Consider the following 22579-nt stretch of genomic DNA (forward strand, 5'->3'; position numbering starts at 1 on the left):
GTGTTTGTCCCAGCAGTGTACCTAATACCTCAGCTGCAGGACTTATATGAGGGAGGAATTTCACAGGCTTGTATACAGCATTGGCATTATGTTGTAACAAGGTACTATGGAGCACAGGTATTTTAAACAATGACAGACATCGATCGTTTTTACTTTTTTTTAAATTTATTTTTGACAGGACAGAGGAGTGACAGGAGGGTGGAGCATCTGCAGTAATACTGTCCTTGTCTTCTAACCCTAGTCCGCGGTTGGACAGATAGATTGGTAAGACATGGTCGCTAAGTTGCTCTGTGTCCATTTGTGTAAGAGTACTTAGAAGCGATGTTGCAGGCAAACACTATTATCAGTAATGGCAGAATATTGTTTTACTCACTTAACTTAACCTCTGATATTTCCAGACAGCACAAGTTTATATTTTTTAATTTTCTTTTACATATAATCCTTTTAACTGTGATTTTTGAACAATGTTTCATGGCTGAAATAAAAAAAACAAGAACAAAAGATGCAGAGTGCTTTCCCAATTCACATTGTTTTTGTTTGAGGTGCTCTTTGAAAGAGCTGTATTCAATCAGTTAAAAATGCGTTGGTTCTCATTGTGAGGTCATACCTAACCTTTGTCATGATTGATTACCAAATGGGACTCAAACGCAGACCCAGATGCCAGCCAGTGTTTCACAGTATTTATTAAACACAGGTGCTTCACTGAATTACAAACACGCAAAAGGACGATTTTCTGGAAAACAGTTTATGAGAAGGTAAGTGCCACTAATGGGTTTAAAAGATGGAGAGTGGGCAGGCAGGTGGGTATCTAACACAGTTTAAATCCTTTTCTTCCTAATAGATGATGAGTGAAGGATCCAGAGAAGATGAGTGATCCAATTCAACCATGGCAGGTCCAGAGAGGGGACTGGAGGCGGAGTAAGAGAGGAGGCAAAGTAAGATCAATGAAAAAAGAGACATTAGCGAGAAAGAACATTAAACCTGAGCCGGACATTACCACTATGGCAGATGAAAGATCCAGAGCTTAAGTATGCAAAAGGCTAGATGAGGTAATGACCAACAGGTGCGTAACAGGATGTGTAGCCAGCGGCTGATTGGGAGCCCTGGGCACAATATGCAAATAACTGGGAACTCGTTCATGTGAGAAGAAAAGAGAAAGTGGGAGAGCGACAAGAGGAAGATTGGAGAGATTTGGCTGGAGACTGCTAGACCATGACATCCTCAGAGAGTTAAGAGTCATATTTTAATTGTAAATAATTCAAACTGTAATAAAACTAAAAAAAAAAAAAAAGTATATATAGCTTAAAACAGCTGTCCCATTTAAAAACAACCTACCTTTGAAGTGAAATTGGGTTTTTCACTACCCTGCCTGTGGGAAGGGGCGTGCTCTTGATGACACACTAAAATATTGTTGCTTCGGGGCCTTTCACGAGCTTCGCTGACACAATGCTGCCAGCCATCCTTTAACACCCGGCACTTGCACGCAGGCTGTAGCAAATTAAAATAGCAGTTGGAGTGGTTATTGATGGATGGGGTGATTGATATTGTAATTTTCAGAGTGGTTACAAAAACATTTCACACCTCACTGACCATACAGGCCTTAATTAGTATGCACCATCAGCTTGAATAAACTCACAAGGCATCACTCCCAACACTGAACCAGACATCCAGAGGTAACACATAGACAGTGTCATATGCTTTGAATGCTTTAAGCTATCATCCTTTTTATGTACGTTTTCCCTGTTGAACAATGAAGCAAAGGCAAGGTTCAGTCCTATCAGGCTAAGTCTTATAAGCTAATGAAAGACGACAGTTGTTGAACAGCTGTAACAGCATAGTTGCATAACGAAACTGAATGGGCCATCCATCCATCCATCCATCCATCCATTGTCTCTTCTCCAATTCAGGGACATGAGGTGACTGGATCCAATCCCAGCTGCTATAGGATGAAAGGCAGAATACATGCTGGACAGGATGACAGCCTATTGTAAGGCTACATCAAAACAATCATCCACACTAACACCCAGTTTTGAGGTCGTTACTCAAAAAAAGTATTGTATTACACATTACTTACCACCTTTCTTGATTGTAATGCAGTACCAAATAGGGAACCCAAACATTATGTGTTGATATAGCATTTAAATATTTGTATAGTATGTGAAAAGCACTACATAACTAAACTTTACTTACCTGACTTACAATCACAGGCAGAACACATGAACTCTACCCAGAAAGGCCCCAGTTAGCTGTCAGATTCAAACCTTTCACCTTTTTGGTGTCAGAAAACATTGTTATCCACCGCATCACTGTGTTGTATCATGAATAGATCATAACAACAAAAATCATTTAAAAGACATCAAATTTCATGTCGGTGCAAGTAACACATATCTGCAGAAATGTAATGATGGCTCATTTATATTGATTTGTATATCCTCCTTCTCCACACATTTCAATGAAAAGTACTCCAGCAAAACCTTCTCACATTAAATTCAGCAAAGCATTCCTGGGTAGATTATTCATTTAAATGAATAAGTGTTATGAGTCAAACCACATTCGTGCTCTGCTTGCCCAGAATTCTGTGAATCTACCACCTGATCCTGCAGGTTTGCACTCTACAACATCTATCAAATCAGATGTAGCCTCTGCAGGCACTCTGCAGGGCTCAAAGTCACAGCATCTCTGGCTCAGTTTCCCCAAAGTAAGCTTTCTGAAACACTTCCTTGAGCTCCCCTGAACTTATCCCAAACAGTGCAGCCTGTCTTGTTTCTCCTTGTCCCAAATTCCTTCACGTTAGCGCTGTAAGATACTCCTCCTAGCTCCCTGTAGCTGCACTTACTTCTTTTAAAATCCCTGGTGCTGGCACACATGGCAGGGGAAAGGATCTGCAGCTCCATACCTTCAGGCTGTGGTTAAGGCAGACAAATGAGTCCATGTTCTGAATTTTTTTTCACGACTGACTGCTTGACTCCAATTTCTATGCACCGTACTGGCCATCACTACACCAGACCCCAAATTCATGTAGTGAAATATTCTTTCTGCACCAGAGTCACTTCATATATTCTAATACATTCACCCTCCACTACTACACAGATTTTCCCCCCCAAACCTGCCTCTTATACAAGATCCTCATTTTTGGTAACCGCAAGTATAAAACCCTTGGGGCTGACATTCCCTTATATTACATATCTTTGTTATTTTTGGTATCGAAGATAACTGTCAGCTGGTGAATAATGTTGGAATTAGTAACCTGATCTTGTGCTAACACATGCAATAATTGCTTAACCTTAAATGAATAGTTAGCCAACAAAAGTACCATTAACCTTCATATACCTGACAGTAAGACAGCTGGGCCTGCTGCTCACTTAATGAGCTATGTCTTATAACTCACAGAGAGCCGTTTCAGCTGAATGCTGCTGAGGCAGCCTGTGGAGTAGGTTGGCGGAAACATAAAACCTTGTATTTGTAATCACTGCTCTTGTTAATAGTAGCAAAGCATTAGCTTAAAAGGGAAATGCTAACATTTGATTCACTTGTTTTGTGGTTTTAGAGTTCGGCGAGAAGTCAAAGAAATCTTTGAGCTTTTGGTCACCTCAATCACTAAAGCACTGTAGGGGAAAGGATCTGCAGCTCATGTATGGCAACATTTTCAGGATGCGATACCCTCCAACCCAAACTGCTGTCTTGCAAAATCTAGAGAGGCATGCTGTTTTCTTTAAAAAAAAAAAAGTCTTAAAAAAAACCAAAGAAACATTTAATTAACAGATGAAGGACAGATCAAAACATATACCTATCCCAGTGTCCAATAAAAAAGCTGTTGCATAAACACACAGAAAGCACCATCACTCAAATAGTAACAAAATAGATATACCACAAAAAACAATCAAAAACTTCCTGTTAAAGGTCCTTGTCTCTGGCATGTGCCAAGTCCACTTTTGACCACTTCAACCAGGGGTGTGCAATTAATTTTTCTACGATGCCACATGGGAAACAGAATTGTTGTGAAGGGCCACACCAGTAAGCCTGCCTCAGTGTTTATTTTATCTCTTCATAAACTGAGACTGATTTAGACTATACACACTGGAAGCACACTTCATTGACTGATTGATGGATTTTTAGTGTTCACAAGGTTGGACATGCATGGTGAGACTGTAAAAGTGAGTTCTAATGACCTTTGGTGTCTGGGGAACATCCAATGGAAGCATCTTGAACTGTCATGCTTGACATCATGTGACAGCACAGAGCATAGTGAGAGAGCACACATGTTTTTGGCCACACCAACACAATCTTTGCTCACCAGCCGGGCCACTCACCAGACATGCCTCCCTGCAACTCCATCTGCTACCAAAAAACAAAATAAACTTGAAGAATCACTGTTTTGACACACTGGAGGAGATCCAGCATGAATCACAAGTATAAGAGGACATAACAGGATCTCTATAGAAGGATCTAAAAACAGCAGCAGCAGTGAAAATGGTCAAGAGGAGCACAAGAACTTAGTTTTGAATGTGAGTTTGGCCATATTTAATCAGGTGTGTTTTTTTTATAGTCCCAATGTTATAGTCCCAATGTAAAAATAAATCATGCGTTGTGTTAGTTTAGGCAGCGCACAAATTTAAGCTGTCCCTCATCTGATCTAGTGCACATGCACAGATAAACTCCAGGTGGTGCTCATGCACCTACACTTTTAGCCTCTTGCTTGAAAAGCACTCCCATTTTTTAAATTTCCATTTCATAATTTTATACTTTAAATTTAAATTTGGTCCCAGTCCCCTTAAAAGTTTTTAGATCCCAGGAAAATGGTCTTTATAATTCTTTTAGACTGTACACACCCTGGCTTCTCTGTTGTCACAGTCAGCTGCACATGCCATTTAAATGCATGTGTAGAAACAGTGAATGAGGAACAGTGTCACATTACTGGTTATGGTCAGATAACAATAGCGTTTAACCTTCATCGTCCATGTTTGTCACTGGTATGACATTTTTGTACTATTACATGTCAGTACAGCCAGCCAAACACCAGCTACAATACTTAATGAAAAGCAAACTCTGAACTCTGTTAGACCCTCTGTCTGACAGCAGAAAGAATTAAGTGATCATTAGTGTATGCAAATATGTTTTTAGTCCTCGAACTATTAGTCATACATGTCAAATTCTTTTTTTTTTTTTTTTTGCCTGTCCCGTTTGGCTCTTTTGCCATCAGAATTATTGTCTAAAGGCGAAGAAAGATGCCCAACGGATTTACTTACCAAATGGACCATCCCAGCCTTGCCGTAATGGTCCATTTGATTCACATTTTATTGTTTATTTTATTTTTTATTTTCACTTGCTAGATACAGGACAGACTTGAATGAGGAAAAGAAAAGGGAGAAAGGAAGAGGAAAAAAAACAGTGGAGAAGAGGGACGGGGGATAAAGGGCAAAAAAACAAAAACCAACTAAATAAGCAGACAAAAATACATATATCAATCACCTGGATCACCTGTTGAGAAAGAAAAAAGAAAACAAGCATTTAACAAGGGATAAACAACATCATGATGATTTATGTGAATATAACAGTAAATACTAAATATTGAATATTATTGTGCAGCATGTAAGATCGACAGCGCACACTGTGCTTTGAGGTAGGAGCCAAAAAGGGTGTCGTTTGTGTGTGTGTGAGCACCCGTGTGTACACCTGTGAGCATGAACGTGCTTGTATTTAAAAGGTTCCTACATGTAATGATCTGATAGAGGGTGTGGGGGGGCACAGCACCATCCATCAGGGCATGAAGCAGGTATGAAGAAGATCAAAACTCCAGACATCCAGAGGCCCCCAGAACACAAGAGACCAAGGAAGATCAACAGAGGGGCCACTGTCCCAGAAAGAGCTGAGGAGAGCCCCAGATGAGGGCTCACTCAGCAGCCGCAGAGCAGAAGCCAGGGGGGGTTGCAGTGATGTGCCCGTGAGCTCCGCCGGCAGCCAGCTGTGCCAGAGTGACCGAGCCCCAGGCCGAGAGGCCGAGGGCACCCCACCCCAGAAGTGGCCCGAGCGAGCCCCAGGCTCCAGGCCCCGATAAGCAGCCACCAAGGAGTGAGCCACTGTGTACCTGGACGCACTGATGTCTGAGGGCGTCTGCCACTGGCAGGGGAAGTGGTGGGGGAGATAGGCCTCCATACCTTGGAGGGCCTGAGATGTCTCCAGAGAGGTGGCATCTGATACCCGACCTGACATATGGACACAGACATACAGGCACACACAGATACAAACATCCATTCCCACCCTCATGCTCTCATATGCACTTACTCAACACTCACCGAACGCGGAGACAGACACAAAGAGACACTATACACACAATCACACTCCCCAAGTGTACTCTAAGCCCCGGGTCTAGGTACCCTTGCCCTTGGAGGGGGGAACTGCACCCAGACCCAGGTGGTGTTACCCTTTTCCCTGCGGTGGGGAGATGCAGACCGCCCGACTCCGCAGCAGCAGGGAGGCCCCACATTCCAGACCCCAGTCAGATGGCCAACTCCTCCTCCCAGGCCCCTTACTCCAGCAGGCCGCAGAGAAGACATACATGTCAAATTCTACAAAATGTCCGTAAATTTTTCAAATTTTTAACCACTTTTGTTTCCTATGGGCTTAATCTGAAATCTTTTGGATTATTATGAACTTGCGAGCATATGCTTTTCTGGATGAAACCAAAGTGCATGCATCCAGTCGCAGTGCGTGCGTGCCACAAAGATGAGCTTTCTCTCAGAATGAACTGTTCAGTACAAGTGAGATGAAAGAGTATGTCAAAGCTTGTGTGTCAGACATGGCCAGCAGCATGTCGTTTGTGTGAGCGTGTGTGTTTGTGTGTGTTTGTGTGAGTCTGACCTGCAGCAGAGAAAAAAAACACCCCAAAAAACAACAAAGATGATGGAGTCATTTTGTGATGTCCCGGTGAGGTAATTTTAACACCAACTGACTGAAATATTTACCAAACATTCTTAGAGAAGATACAAGTGCAAATGTTACCCATGAGGTCCGCTCAAAGCATCAGTCACTTTGTTATCAATATTATTTACTTTTTTTAACATTATACAGCATTTAATACAGATCCCCTATAGCTGGGAGGATGGATGGATGGATGGAACCCCCTAATTATTAAGCACAATATTGATTTTGAATTTGCCACTTGCATCACATCATCTGCACCCCTAAAATGTCTGCTAAGTTTCCAGTTTACGTCATTGAGGTGTGCCTGGAGCAGAAAGCAACACCGCGCGCTTTGGATTGAAAAATGTTTTCAGACAAGCAAACATCTGCTGCAGCTGATAGAAAAATCATCAAATTTTGTGCAGAAGAATCAATGCTTGCATACAGATATAAGAGCGAGCAGGTGAAGAGGATGCCGCTGCAACTTTCATGTGTTCTGTATGTCGTATGTCAGATGGCATGTAGTGAAGTAATATGTTCATATTCATCAGGATATCACAGAATCAGTGCTTAACCCTTCCAGCTTGTTAATCTAAGATTCATTAGCTCATTAGTCATTACAAACAGATAATTATGTACAGCCTGACTTATCTTTGGTGCTGCTGGTAGCTGAAAAATCTCCAATTAAATTACTTTTTAATCAGAGAGACAACATATGTCTATCAATACAGAATATAGAAAATATGAAATGTATAAAAGCATGCCAATACAGCATGTTTTATGTTTTGGAGTTCAATATTATTAATGATTTAGGACACCACTTAAAGATAGATCACCTCTGAAATGGTTAAGGAATTCATCACAACGGATGCTACTGATAGTACTGAGGTTAATTGTTGGCATTAGCTTTGGGAGGAGAAGAAGAGGAACAGACCTATTTGATTCAGAAATCAAAGGCTGTATTGCTGTGGTTCATCTTTCAAACACTAGATGACAGTAATAGATTTCAGAGAATATAGGGAGGAAGCACCAGCAATCGGGAAAGAAGGGGGTAGAAGGGTAAAAGGAGAGGAATTTAGTAAAGCAGAGGTGAAAGGGACAGAAGAAGTAAAACTTTCATATAGGGGACAGAAAGAGGAATGAAAAAGGAGAGGAGATGAATGAGAGGAGTGGACTGAAGAGACTGTAAATAAAAGGAGACATAAAAGAGATGGATACAGAGCCAAGGACCCTAGGAGGGAAAGCGCTTAAAAAGCAGAGAGACGGGAGCATGAAACAACATCAGAAACACTGGGGGGGGGGGGGGTGACAACCGTCTGTTTGGGATGTAAAGGAAAGGAGATGAAGACTTTGAGGGGAAAAAAACCTAGATAGACAAGAAGCAGATTAGGAGATAAACGGATGCAGACAGAGAGATGAGTGGATATGCATCGTGAAGGCAGAGATAGAAGAGATATCCGATTGGAAAGTGTGTCTGTAATATCTTGAATCAGATTCTGGGTGTCCTGCTGTCATCTTAAAAAAAAAATACAAAAACAAATTAACTTCAGATCTCTGCTGATGGTTTTATCTGATCTCTTACTTTTTTCCTTCCATTTCTGTCCCTCTATTGCTGCCTCTCTCTCATTTTCTTTGTTAACCTTCCATCTTCTCTCTTCCTCTCCTACAACATGGTTTTAAGGGAATTTACATTAATTCCTGAAAATTTGAAATCAAAGTTGCAATAACAAGCTTTGAAAATGAAAAAAAGGGCTTTGCAGCATCCTTCAGAGGTTGGAGGACCCACAATGTGGGATTATATTGCCAGAATATAATCCCACATTGTAACAGCCATCTAATGCTCTGGAGTGGCAGCAACTGAAGCTGACACTTGAATGCTTTGTCATTGCTTTAACACATTGTGACATGTAATGCAATGCTTGGGGTTGTGTCCAGCTCAAGTTTGCCACCGCTAGAAGATGTGAAGGATGCAATGACATGAATGAAATTTGTATTGTTTGAACAGTCTGCTGGCAATATGCACGCTGTTAAACTTTATCAAGTGAACTGGAGCTGCTAAGCAAATCTGAATTGCTTTCCTGTCTGCTGATTTTATGAGGGCATCTTTATGCACCAAGTCTAACAACGGGGGCGATACCACATGTATATCTGCCCATTAAATATGAAGCAGTCAAGGGGAGGGGTATACTCACAGCCAATTCAGGTCACGCTGAGATTCATCACTACACGGAGAGTTTTGAATGAACTCGGAGGTTTATTGTTAAAGCCACGTGTCATTTTGAGTTGTCCGTGGTTCATGATGACACCATCTGTAACACAAACATGCTCTAATGGAAAGCACTATTGGAGTCAGAACAAAATTGTGTGCTGTGATGTGGACCTTACACTTGAGGCTGACTGCTCCCTGCACTGATATTCAATGATCTGTCCAAGCGTTATTGCTGAAATGTGACAGACAACCAGGAAGGGTTATACTTCCTTTAGCAATCCTGAAAGCCTATAAAAACTTTAAAAGCAATTTGGCGCTGTTGAAAAGAGATGCTATGTTGTAGATACTAAACTGTAACTGCAGGTGAATCCTTGTCAGTCTTTTCACTAGTGTAAGCCAGTATGCTGGTGAAGTGCGGGTGTTTTTTCCTGGAGCTATGTTATCAGAGTTATGAAGGTGAAATCACCCATCACATCTGTTTTGTTAAATAATGGTGATGTGCCTGTGCACACAACCTAGAATAAAATTCCAGCATCCTGAAGCCAACTGGCTTCACATCTGCTGTCAGCGCTCATCAGACTTGCATTGAGTTAACACTAGACTGCAGCTCTGTATAACTTCAAGCATCCCAACAGGTAATGTTAAACCCTGGTGATCACTCATCTTGCCAGGAAAGGGCTGATGGGACTACTGACCCCACTGATAGTAATCTGACACCTCTGCTGTCCATCAAACAGTGTGTTGAAACAAAGCTGTATCCTGGCATAGCCTGGATCTCAGATGCTAGACAAAAGAGGACACTCTGGCATACTTTTTAGACACACACACACACACAGATATAAAATGTCAAAAATAATTAAAGCTTATTACATGTAAACACCAATCGCCTCTGTTCAAAGATCGGACAAGACTCAACTGTGCATCTGGATTTAAAGGATAAAGGTTCCTCTTTCAAGGATGCCATTTGGACAGAGAACACAGATGGTGTAAAAGAGGCATCAAAGAGGTCATCTGTGTCCACTCTAAACAACCAGCTTTGGACAGAGGGGGCGGGTTATGATGCTAGTGGTTTGTCACCTACAATGCAGTTTTGAGATCCCTTCCCAGGTGCCTCAACCCCAATTCACATCCTTCGTCAGGTGACCTTAACCGGTCACATGATAGGGTAAGGCAAGGTCTCACAATGATTCTGCCTTAAACCTCTGGTGATAATGACCCAAAGTGACCCAAGCCACACTTTGGCTCATGTGATGAGTCACATGATTAATAGTGTGTCAACAACCCTCATATGGGATAACCCACGCTAGGGTTTAAATACCTGGGACTCTCCACCATTTGGTTTTAGAACTGAAGAGGCTACTTAAATGGGGAAACATCTTCAAGAAAGTCCTGTGCTTTTCTCTCCAGAGTCATTAGACCAACAGTAATATGCTTTAAGAGGCTTTCCTTGATCTTTTTTACATTGAATCCCTAAATAAGAAACATTAATGTTTTTCCACATTCATTTTCACGTCTTACAACTTGGTTTCTGAAATAATCTTCTCACAACAATGAGTCTTATTAATCTCGTTATCAGTGACTAAATTTAAAAAGAGAAAGTTGTGTAAGTTGTCACAGGCGTAGAGGGTCAGTGCCTCCCTGGCAACCTCATCCCTATTTTGCATGAAATATACTAACTTGTCTGCAAACACTGACTAACAAGCCAAAGTAGTGAAACTTTGAAAAAATGCAACACCTATCATTCACTAAGACCATTCATCCTCAAAATAAAAGCTGAGCCTTATTAAAAAAGTGCAGCTTTTACTTTGAAGGTGAAAAGGCTTCATTATCCGGTTGTTCAGTCTGACGTCACTAGCCGTGTCTGGGTCTAAACTCCGCTGCAGGTCCATATATCAAACGATCACTATGGCATTACTGAGAGTTGAAAAACTGTCTAAAGTCTTTCATCTTTAATAAAATGATCAGCGTTCTGCTCTACCAGGTGTAACAATTGAGTTTAACATCCAGGCATCCATGAAAACGGAATTTATGACATTTAACGGAGTTAGAAGTTAGCAGGGAGTTAGCTCGCTAGCTTCTATCTAAATACAATATAGCATGTCCTGACTGCGGGGTTTTGGAAACAAATTAAAACGTACAGCTCTGTTATCACTTCCAACATAAACGAAGACAGAAAACTAAACAGCAGTGACGCTTGTAGGGTTACTGAAGTTGGGCTAGCTGGTATATAATGATGTGCTACGTGACCGCTAGCGACACAGCTATGTTAGCATAATATAAACAAGCTAACTTTTTCTCGGTGGTCAGGAACAAATGTAATCGCATGGCAGGATGCTGTAAAAGGACCAAACTTCAGCCAGGAGAACAACTGAGATAATCCATCCACAATACGAGGTTAGTCATTCATATACTGCTGCATGGGCTGGGCTGTAGCTACATCCTAAGGTTTTAAAAACTGAGCTTAAATAAATGATTAGTGGTAATAAAAGCCGAGGGAGGTCAACAGGGATCACTGACTGTTTTAGGAGCTTTTTGAGATCAAATAGAAGAAAATACATAACATTAAACATGTTAACAACACAAAAGCCATATTAAACGCAGACTACTTTAGACCCGGAAGTAGGATTCGTCACGTCATCACTGAACAACCGGATTGGTTTGCATTGCATTCTTCACAAGTAGGAGGAGGGCATCTGCAGGCAAGTTGACATTTACTATAAAAACTACATCTGCCCTTGACAACCTACTAATGACCAAAGGAATTTTTTGGCAAACCACATATTTGTGAGGAGTGTAACCTCTTTTAACCACTTACCAGCTGGGGGGATGCATATATTTACCATTAGTAACCGGTCGTTACCAAGGGGTTACTGGCTGGTCTCTAGGTCTGTATGACCGGAGCTTAGCAATGAATTTTACAGCAACTGCCATCAACCTCCAGCAACTACTTAGAAATGATTTTCCCTAGTGATGGGTGGTGATTCCTCATTAGGTGTCACAGGCTGGGTCTCTGACCCAGCGCTCTGAGTTCATTTTTGTATTTGTCTCATTTTGATATGTGATTAGTTTTTGTGTCATTTCCTATCTAGCTTTAGTTTAAGCTGTTATTTATTATTGTTCCCTTGGTTTTCTATGTTTTGGGTTCTTGTATTATTCATCACGTATTAGGTCTGTTAAGTTTGTGTTGTTATGTCTAGTTTTAGTGTTTCCTGTTTTATTCTGACAGTGTCATGTGTTTTTTGGGGGTGACAACCGTCTGTTTGGGATGTAAAGGAAAGGAGATGAAGACTTTGAGGGGAAAAAAACCTAGATAGACAAGAAGCAGATTAGGAGATAAACGGATGCAGACAGAGAGATGAGTGGATATGCATCGTGAAGGCAGAGATAGAAGAGATATCCGATTGGAAAGTGTGTCTGTAATATCTTGAATCAGATTCTGGGTGTCCTGCTGTCATCTTAAAAAAAAAATACAAAAACAAATTAACTTCAGATCTCTGCTGATGGTTTTATCTGATCTCTTACTTTTTTCCTTCCATTTCTGTCCCTCTATTGCTGCCTCTCTCTCATTTTCTTTGTTAACCTTCCATCTTCTCTCTTCCTCTCCTACAACATGGTTTTAAGGGAATTTACATTAATTCCTGAAAATTTGAAATCAAAGTTGCAATAACAAGCTTTGAAAATGAAAAAAAGGGCTTTGCAGCATCCTTCAGAGGTTGGAGGACCCACAATGTGGGATTATATTGCCAGAATATAATCCCACATTGTAACAGCCATCTAATGCTCTGGAGTGGCAGCAACTGAAGCTGACACTTGAATGCTTTGTCATTGCTTTAACACATTGTGACATGTAATGCAATGCTTGGGGTTGTGTCCAGCTCAAGTTTGCCACCGCTAGAAGATGTGAAGGATGCAATGACATGAATGAAATTTGTATTGTTTGAACAGTCTGCTGGCAATATGCACGCTGTTAAACTTTATCAAGTGAACTGGAGCTGCTAAGCAAATCTGAATTGCTTTCCTGTCTGCTGATTTTATGAGGGCATCTTTATGCACCAAGTCTAACAACGGGGGCGATACCACATGTATATCTGCCCATTAAATATGAAGCAGTCTAGGGGAGGGGTATACTCACAGCCAATTCAGGTCACGCTGAGATTCATCACTACACGGAGAGTTTTGAATGAACTCGGAGGTTTATTGTTAAAGCCACGTGTCATTTTGAGTTGTCCGTGGTTCATGATGACACCATCTGTAACACAAACATGCTCTAATGGAAAGCACTATTGGAGTCAGAACAAAATTGTGTGCTGTGATGTGGACCTTACACTTGAGGCTGACTGCTCCCTGCACTGATATTCAATGATCTGTCCAAGCGTTATTGCTGAAATGTGACAGACAACCAGGAAGGGTTATACTTCCTTTAGCAATCCTGAAAGCCTATAAAAACTTTAAAAGCAATTTGGCGCTGTTGAAAAGAGATGCTATGTTGTAGATACTAAACTGTAACTGCAGGTGAATCCTTGTCAGTCTTTTCACTAGTGTAAGCCAGTATGCTGGTGAAGTGCGGGTGTTTTTTCCTGGAGCTATGTTATCAGAGTTATGAAGGTGAAATCACCCATCACATCTGTTTTGTTAAATAATGGTGATGTGCCTGTGCACACAACCTATTAAGTTTGTGTTGTTATGTCTAGTTTTAGTGTTTCCTGTTTTATTCTGACAGTGTCATGTGTTTTTTGTTCATTGTATTTAGCTTTCCTCCTCCTGGTCCTGTCATTGTCGGGTCGTCTGTTTTTCCCACCTCAGTCATAGTCATAGTCTTTGTCATAGTATGTCATAGTTTTTGTTTCTTAGTGGGTTTTTTTTGTCAGTTTGCTTTAGGTTCCTGGTTAACCCCTGCCGTCATCTAATAAAGGATCACTTTTCTGTTTAAACTTACAACTCCTCGTCTTCATCTGCTTTTGGGTCCTGTTTCCATACACATCGGCGCACCCCGCCGTGACATTAGGTCTGTGTGAAATAGGCCTAACAATGGCCTTTCCATCACTTCTAGTATCAGGCATCATATCAAAATGAAACCTTTTGGAGTCAAAGATCATTTCATGGGGAGTAAGAAAGAGAGACAGAGAAAGAGAACAAGACTGACTTTGTTTAGCTCACTACTTAGAGATACATTTAAGCCTATTTCTAGTTTCATAACTAAGCGGTTTCATAATTAATTTGTCATTGCAGTGGAAAATTGCTATGGGATGGTGTTAGTGAGATGAGAGACAGGAAGCTGAACTGAACCGAATGCACTACTGGGAAGTGTGTGCCATCCTTTTGTTGAGAATCTGATCTGACACTGTATCCTGCACAGTAATTCATATCAATAGGTGCACAGAACACCAGATGAAAACATAATCATTCATTATAAATTAAAATTAATTAATAAATGAAATATCCAGCAGATGTCCTGATCAACGATATTACAGGCAATATTGACAATAGATAAAATCATGACATTTTAATTAGACTTCATAAAGAGAATGTGTTATGTAACTGTTGGCATTTAATTCCATTCATTTGTCAGAATCGCTTGGTTGGCTCTTGTTCTGCTGATTAGTAGCCAGATGTCAGGAAGTTGAGAATGTCACTATTATAATAATGGTTGCAATTCTGCGCTCTGCATTATGTTTATTAATGCATTAATGTGTTAAATCAATGATTGGTGTAACTGCACTGATATTCTTTATGGAATTGTAGACAAAGATGACTTTAAGTTCAGGTACTACATCATCTAGATGTGCAAAATGTGTAAAAGTCCTGAGCCACAGGTCATTTCTTTATAAATTAAAGAATAAATCATGCAACATTAATCTTGCAGTGATTTATTGAAACATGTGGAAACAGTCACAAGGCAAAACAAATTTTGTAGAATTCTAAGAAGACAGTGGAATTCTGTGGAATTCTGTGGAAGCAAGAGAAACAATGTGCTTCTTGTCCTGGTCGTGGAAAACAGGAGTGTGTATTGGAGTTTGTCTACAGTCTACATGTGTGGACTTGGAGAAGGCTTTCAACTGTGTTTCTCCCAGTTGTCGTGTGGGGGTGGTTTAGGGAGAGGGAGATTACATCTGCCAATGGAGTAACACTTCGGGGTTCCCCTCAGATAAGCTGAAGGACGTGGCAGGCAAGAGGAAGGTCCGGGCTTCTCTATTTTGGCTGCCAGTTAAGTGGAAGAAAATGGATAAATGAAGATTGAAATTAATGATTAATTCAACCAAGCCTGGACTCTCTTGGGCAAACGTTCTTGAAATTTCTTTAAGTAGTCTACAGGAATAGTTTTCCAGCTCTCCAGGCCTTACAAAGCTTATGAAAATGTTGTCATTAAGACACTTTCCCCATGGTGGATCAAAATCTGACAGTGTTTTTCACAATTATATCAATTTTGACAATGAGGATTTGAACCAAAAATCTCATATTTTGATTCATCACTCCATAAGCCACCTATCAACAGAAACCATTTCTTGTGGTCTTCCATGAATCCATCTACGGAGCTTTGCTGAATTAAAAACAAAAATGTTTTTTTGATTCTTAAGGACTTCACTTTTTTTTTCTTCAGGCCGATTTTTAAACCCAGCCCTATGACAACATGTGTTGACAGGTTGTTTCTGGCCTTTCACAACTGTGTTATAAACCTAACCTATTTGCCTGAAGCATGTCTAGGCCATAATTAATCATGTGGCTATGGCACTGAATGTTGAGTGACCATCATTACGTGGTCATTGACTGTCATGTAACGTGGAGTGGGTAAAGAATCAGAAGCAATATGTTCACAAAATGCTCCTCTTATACTATAACATAAATTAACATGGCATAGTGAGTCTGCACCTCCCACACAACAACATCGGTTTCCTTTGGGGGCAGATTTAATGGCAGAGCCACTTCTTGCATCTATTTATCATCAGGAAATAATCCTGAGCGAGTTGCTTTAAAAACTAATTTTATGGGTTACTTTTATCGGTAACTTTATAACTCAGATCAATTTCAGTGATGCCTTTTGATAATTTATTCTTCCCAATCAAGCTATGCTGTATGCCGTAGGTAGCAAAAATTACCAAAAGTTATTTGAGGACAGGTAGCTGCGTGAGTATGCATTAATAATCTATCTACTTATATGTCCTGCCATATGCCTCAAAGTGTGTTTGCATTGTTCATTTATCCTCTTTCTTGTCATGGTTGTATATAATGTTGTTGTGAATAAGTTGTAGGCTGTGCACACTAGAGTCTGAATGTGTGTGTGTGTGTGTGCACGTGAGTGATGACTCTTTCACAAATGAATTATGTGGCAGCACAGTGATCTGGAAGGCACACATGCACACTTGCCCACAACCTACACATTTCCACTTTAGGGCTCACATCAACTTTAAATTACAACTGTAAAAGTAATTCTTAATTTTATTTTTTTTAACAGAAATGTGGGAATACTTATGTAAATTTATGCAGACTCAGATGCTTTTCTTTCAAAGCCAGTGATTATGGAACTCGCTCGTCAAGTAAGTTGTTGAAAAAGGAAATAAAAGTAAAGGTTAAATCATAAAGCTACATGTTTTTCCCCCTGTGACAGCAGTGATTTATCCAACTCTGTGGCTTTCAACCTCTCTGACAGCATCCATCTATTTCCATTTCAATCATTCTGATGCACTGGCAGAGCCATTATGCCTATCAAGTCATCTAGTATTAGTTTAGACACACACACACCTACACACACACATACACAAACACACACTCAAACAAACTTCCATTATAGATTAATATTTTTGGCGAGAGAAGAAAATATATGCTGTTACACAGAAGTTGCCAGGGGTTTGAAAAAAAATCTATTAAAACTGAGAAAACTCTGCTTTAGCATCTAGTACTTCTTTTCTATTTTTCATTTTTGTCACATCCCATGAAAAGCTCCCAAGACCCACAACCTCTGCGATGAGCTTACATTTGTAGAAAATATAGCAAAACTGGTGTAAAGAGAGTGAAGTCCGGCTTGTTTTATCTGCCAGATTGAGGTATTTGTTGGTAATACTGTGTATGGTTGTCAGTTTCAGGGTCCCACCAGGTTGCTACCCATTTTCCATGAAGCCCAATGGGGGAAAATACTGCATCAGGGCTGAATCCAGCCTCCAGGCTCCGCATTCAGAGTTTTAAGTCTATTTTTCAAAACAGGAACATATTAAAATAAATCACAATCATCCATCAAGTCCAACCTGTCATAACCAGTGCAAGAGCTAATTTACTAAGGACTCTAAAGCAAGACCCAGATTTACGCACAGTGCTCAGTTTAACAAGGTTTATTGTCACACAAACTAGAAAATGAATGAGAGGTTTAGTGCAGCGCAGGAGTTCACTGGTGGGAATGGGTTCACAGCTCTGGGGCAAGCATCTGTCAGAAAGAGAAAGGTGGTTAGCTGTTGAAGCCAGAGATGTGCAGGAGTTGTTGTCTCAATTAAATTTGTATCCCCTGCAAGATCAGGCTTGGAAAGCAGCAGTAGGGAGGTCAGCCAGTTGGGAGTTTTCTGGAAGCTCAGGTGATGGTGGAATGTGCAAAGGCAGGTGAATGAAAGTAAGTAAATGCATATCCTTTCTTTGATGGAGTGGAGCAGTTCCAGTTTGCAGGTGAGTACTGAACAGTGTTGGTCAAGTTACTTGAAAAAAGTAACTTGACCAACCCCAAAAAAGTAATCTTTTAACTTTATGCATCAAGCAAAAATTTAATTATATGCAACATTCACTGACTTGAATAAATTAGTTTAACATTTAAACCTATTTTCTGCACATTCCAGCACATAAAATAAAATATTTTTTGTGTTTACACTCACTCTTTCAAATAGATGCAAGTAAAACACAGCAGAAAATAAATAAAGTCAAAGGCTCAGCGGTCCTGTTGCTCTATTTTCACCTGTAAAGCAGGACTGCGGTAGGCGGAGGTTTACCCTGGTGCAGGTGTGCCGTGGTCAGTTGAAGAATCCGCGAGTTTCTCTGTGAGTTTCCCATTACGTCGTTGCGCACTCGGTGCTTGCTTGGAAGTTTAGGGGTTTTTTTCGCTGTAAAAAGAAGTTTTCTTCCCACGCACAACGGAAGCTAACGCAGTAACGCAGCGTTCCTACGGGAAAGTAACGGTAATCTAATTACCGATTTTGCAATAGTAATCCCTTACTTTACTCGTTACTTGAAAAAAGTAATCAGATTACAGTAATGAGTTACTTGTAACGCGTTACTGCCCATCTCTGGTACTGAACATGAGAGGATTAAACAGTGGAAACTGTGATGTATAACTTTTAAGTGCTCTTTACATTTTCTTCACATTCATTCAATACAGAGAAATCATTTGGAAGAATTAAAAAAATATTTATTGTGACACAGAAATGAATTAATCTATCTGGTGATTAGACTCTAATGACCTGTGATGGCAGAAGAGAATCCACGGGACGATAGGATTTAGGACAGGACCCTCTGAAGATGCAGGCTGAGGAGTGACTCGGGTGAGAGATGTGGAGGAGGTGGGTTGCACGAATGAGATTCTGAAAGGGAAAGTGACAGAGGAGCATGGCGACATAAATCACGCAGAGTGGAGGCTGATTGGCTTTAAGAAGACAGGCAAGAAGATGATTGGACCAGAGTAATAATGGGGGATTGAACTTGACAGTCTGCGAAAGTGGAAGTAATGTAAATAATAGACTAGCAACTGAACACCCGGGAAAACAGGCAGATGAATGATTACAGAACTTCATCATTGAACTTGCGCATAAGGTTCATTATGTTGGTTCAACTGATAGCAATGTTCATTTTTAGCACAGGCTAAAATATATAAATAATAGGTTTGAAGGTTAATAACCAAAATACTGGAAAGATTGTACAGATGTACTTTGTGTTCAGAGCTAATTAGCATGGTAACATGCTAAATTAAGATGCATATATCAATCTATTTGCTTAATCTCTATTCCTGCTAGGGTTGCTGGGTGGCTGGAACCTATCCCAGTGAGAGCTGGTTAAAAACCTGGCAGACCCTCACAAGACCAACACAGAGAGACACACTGATAACGACATCATTTAGAATCAAAATGAACCTAACATGGATGATTTCCTGCAGCGGGCACAGGGTAACATGCAAACTCTGCAACTAAATGAAGAACTTATCCGAAACACTGTAAATTAGTAAGCAGGCGTTACTATTAACATAATGAATCATTCCCCTCAAAAAAGCTTTGCTGAACTATATGGTGTATTTCTCAGCCATCTAATCCAGCGGAACAGAAATATTTCCCTCGAGTCTATTTGTTAGGCTCCGAGTCCTGTCAAAACATGGCTGACCTTCAACTTAATGTTGCTTCTTTAATATCGGTTCCTCTACTTTTTATATAGACAAAGCAGCATTTTATTGTATGTCGGCAGGATGTTGGCCTCCCTACTGTTTCATGAGTAGATCTTCTAATTACAGACAATGAAAAGAAACAAACCCAAACACATTTTTGTTAAATATTTGTTTTGTAATTTTGCATCTGTACACCATGACATGTAGTACCACATGTTCATAGGCTCAAGTATTTTGGTGATGATGGAGATGTCCTGAGCCCATAGACATCACCAAATCCCATGCTTCCTCCCTCGAGATGCTCTGCCAGGATGTTACTGCAGCCAGCCTCAAATGTTGCTTGCAGCTGCTTTGAAAAACAAAAAAATATCTGTCATCTCATGGATCTAATTATATTAATATATTATTAAATGTTATTATTAGAATTCTAACTAAATATTGCCGTATACTTATTCAGATCAGAATCACAATTTCAAGAGTTTTTAACTCCAAGATAAGAACTTGGTTTAGCTAACCTTTGTATTTTATTTTTGTCTGAAAATATGAAAAACTATGTTTGTTTGCTGGTTCTGTTTTAACTATATCTGGGATTATAGACATATATGTGCGTGCTCAGTATATTTCCATTATTTTATGACATGTTAAGTTAGTTTTAAGTTGCTCAATTTCAGATGCGACGTGTCATATCACACATTTAATAAGGATTTGGTTAAAATGTTAGATACTGTATATTACTTGCACATTTAACATCATATATACAAAAAACAATATTTATATACATATTTCCATGTATTTAGCAGGTTCAGTCCTACTGAGAATCTGTAAGAGACACACTGAATTTATTGACGTCTATGATTTTTTCCTTTTAACACTGTAAAAGTGCCTTCAACAAGATGATTTCGAGGTGGGAATTATTCAATTGGTGGGATAAATAAAGCTGAAATGAATAATAAACACACCTCTCAGTGTTTGCATTGTATTCCTCTCTATTTAAATGCCTGTCTGTGTTTCATTGGTGGTATTTATGCTTGTACCTAACCCTTTCTGTGGGTGGTTGGCACTACAAGAAACCAAGAAATAAAAGAAAAATAGCTATCCGCAGATTGTACACTACGTGGGTAATCGGCTCTGACAACTGTCCTGGTGTGGGTTTTTCATAGAAATGAAATGAATGGATCTTTACGGCAGGACAAAAGCCATGTTGAGAAATAGAGGGACAGAGACAGAGCCAAAGAAAAGCAGCATTTAGAAAGCAAGGGGCTTTTTTTGGGAGAAAATCCAAGTGAGGATGGAAGGCAAGATAGAGTGAGGGGAAGGGAAAGAGAGGCAATCTGAAAGAAGGGCAGATTAGATGACAACACAAAAAAGAGACAAAACCCCAAACAAAAAGACTGACAAAGACAGATACATGTGCAAAGTGCATGCTTTTGTGTAGGAGTATGCTCAGCAACATGTGTTTATGTAATACAGGATGGGTCCCTCGGCATACAATATTGTTCACAAGGCTTTGTAGACATGCCTGTATTTGTCTGTAAGTAAAGTTGTGAAGTGCGAGTGCCTGATGTTTTGTCTTTTGTCTTTCCCTGCCACTGCTGAATGTTACCTCTCCGCTTCAAGGACAGTGACAGAAAGAAATGGAAGAAACAAAGCACAAAGACAGAACTTGTCCACTGCTTTCACTGCATTTATTTTTACTCTGACTGCCTTCTGACTCACATTTTCCACAACGACTTCAAATAAAGGAAAACAATAACTTTTTGAAATGAAAATGTAATTTTCCCCTCCCTCTTCTCCTCCCTATTATACCTGTGTAATACAGGTCTTGTCGTTTTCAGGTGGGCTTGTCTCTATCCATGTCTGTCTCTCCCTTATTCTCTGTTTGATTCTGTTGTTTTTCTCTTATTCTAATGTAACAGTTGGCACTTTTTCTCTCTTTCTTTTATTCTTCAACCCCAACCTTCAGTTCCTCTCCACCCTTCCTTCTTTGTTGCCTTCATCAGTTCTCCTGACAGCTCCCTGCAGTTTGTTCTTCTTCCATCCCTATCCTATTTCTGCTTCTGTGTGATGCTCTCAAAGGCCTTTCCCTCTCAGCACAGAGTTTCTTCTCAATCCTTCTCTTTAATGTCTAATTCAAGAAATTATTTAGAAATTAAACGCAACACCAGCAGTCATGATTGCACTGACACTGTATCCAGTATTTAAAAGTAATTTGTCTCTTTTATCAGCTACCTTATCTTCTCTCTTCTCTCATAATTATCGTAATCTTTTTTGGCTGCCTTCTAGGACCCCCTCCTTTCCAACAAGATATGCATGAATAAATCTTGATCAGGCCAATCCCAGAGCGTTCTCACTCCCGAGGCGTAACATGTCGACGTTTTGTCACGTCCCGCGGCGTTCCTGAGGAACGCGAAAGGAGACCTTCGGCGTTCTTATGGTACGCGGTGGGTTATGGCTGGAATCCAGTGCAATGACGCTCCCGCGGTAATAGACGTTCCAGCCCTGTATTCCAGCCCTAAACCTAACCTTATCCCTAGCCCTAACCATAACCTTATTCCAGACCGTAACCAGGACTTTAATGATGTTAAATAGCGTGTTTCTAAGCGATTTGAAGAAAAAGAGCGAACATGTGTAGGTTCAGTCCAGACGGTTCTCATATTTCCTCTTTTTCCGAGGTCGTCATTTAGGAACGTGGTGGGTAGCCGAAAACGTAATATGGTGACGATTTGTCACCTAGCGTAAAATGTTACGCTTTGGGAGTGAGAACGGGTTGCCAATCCACATGTTATCCTTATCCTTGTCCACATTTCCACATCAGTAAACAAATCTACATCACTCATCCCGTGCTCACACACACCTTTGAAATATTCATGCCTATGTCAATAACTCCAAGGACACATTCAGTTAAGTTGCATCAACTCTATAATTTATGACCCAGCACTGCAAGGTTTTCACCTGTCATCCCGATTTGCCAGTGAAATGCCTCTTCTGCTGCACCGCATGTCACGCTGCCATGCATGAACAAAGACACGCAGCAACAAAGACAGCCCACTTCCTTCAGCCTGGCTGATGAGTTGTTTGTGTGATGCCCCCCTGCTGCCAAGAAACATGTGTGCCTGCCTCAGTGATTG

The 22579-nt window shown here is 40.4% G+C and overlaps 2 long non-coding RNA genes across 4 annotated transcripts; both read right to left on the reverse strand.

Annotated features, from left to right (window-relative positions):
• Positions 1-720: 720 nt before the first annotated feature.
• LOC147314476 (uncharacterized) lies at positions 721-12045 on the reverse strand. 3 transcript variants are annotated; one of them, XR_015124854.1, is made up of 7 exons: positions 11925-12045; positions 9286-9341; positions 9093-9209; positions 8483-8563; positions 1336-1488; positions 998-1103; positions 721-907 (listed from the first exon to the last, which is right to left on the reverse strand). It is a non-coding gene; the product is annotated as an uncharacterized LOC147314476 (long non-coding RNA). The 3 variants fall into 3 exon arrangements; XR_015124855.1 differs by lacking the exon at positions 998-1103; XR_015124853.1 differs by having other exon boundaries at positions 998-1488.
• Positions 12046-12424: 379 nt separating this feature from the next.
• On the reverse strand, positions 12425-13477 carry LOC147314477 (uncharacterized). The gene is made up of 3 exons (XR_015124627.1): positions 13435-13477; positions 13242-13358; positions 12425-12712 (listed from the first exon to the last, which is right to left on the reverse strand). It is a non-coding gene; the product is annotated as an uncharacterized LOC147314477 (long non-coding RNA).
• Between the last annotated feature and the right edge of the window lie 9102 nt (positions 13478-22579).

The sequence above is a fragment of the Aulonocara sp. 'chitande type north' Nkhata Bay genome, linkage group LG14 (genome assembly GCF_057382095.1).
Source record: "Aulonocara sp. 'chitande type north' Nkhata Bay isolate Kocher_YH1m ecotype deep benthic linkage group LG14, A_spYH_male_GT1.1, whole genome shotgun sequence".
Lineage (NCBI taxonomy): Eukaryota > Metazoa > Chordata > Actinopteri > Cichliformes > Cichlidae > Aulonocara > Aulonocara sp. 'chitande type north' Nkhata Bay.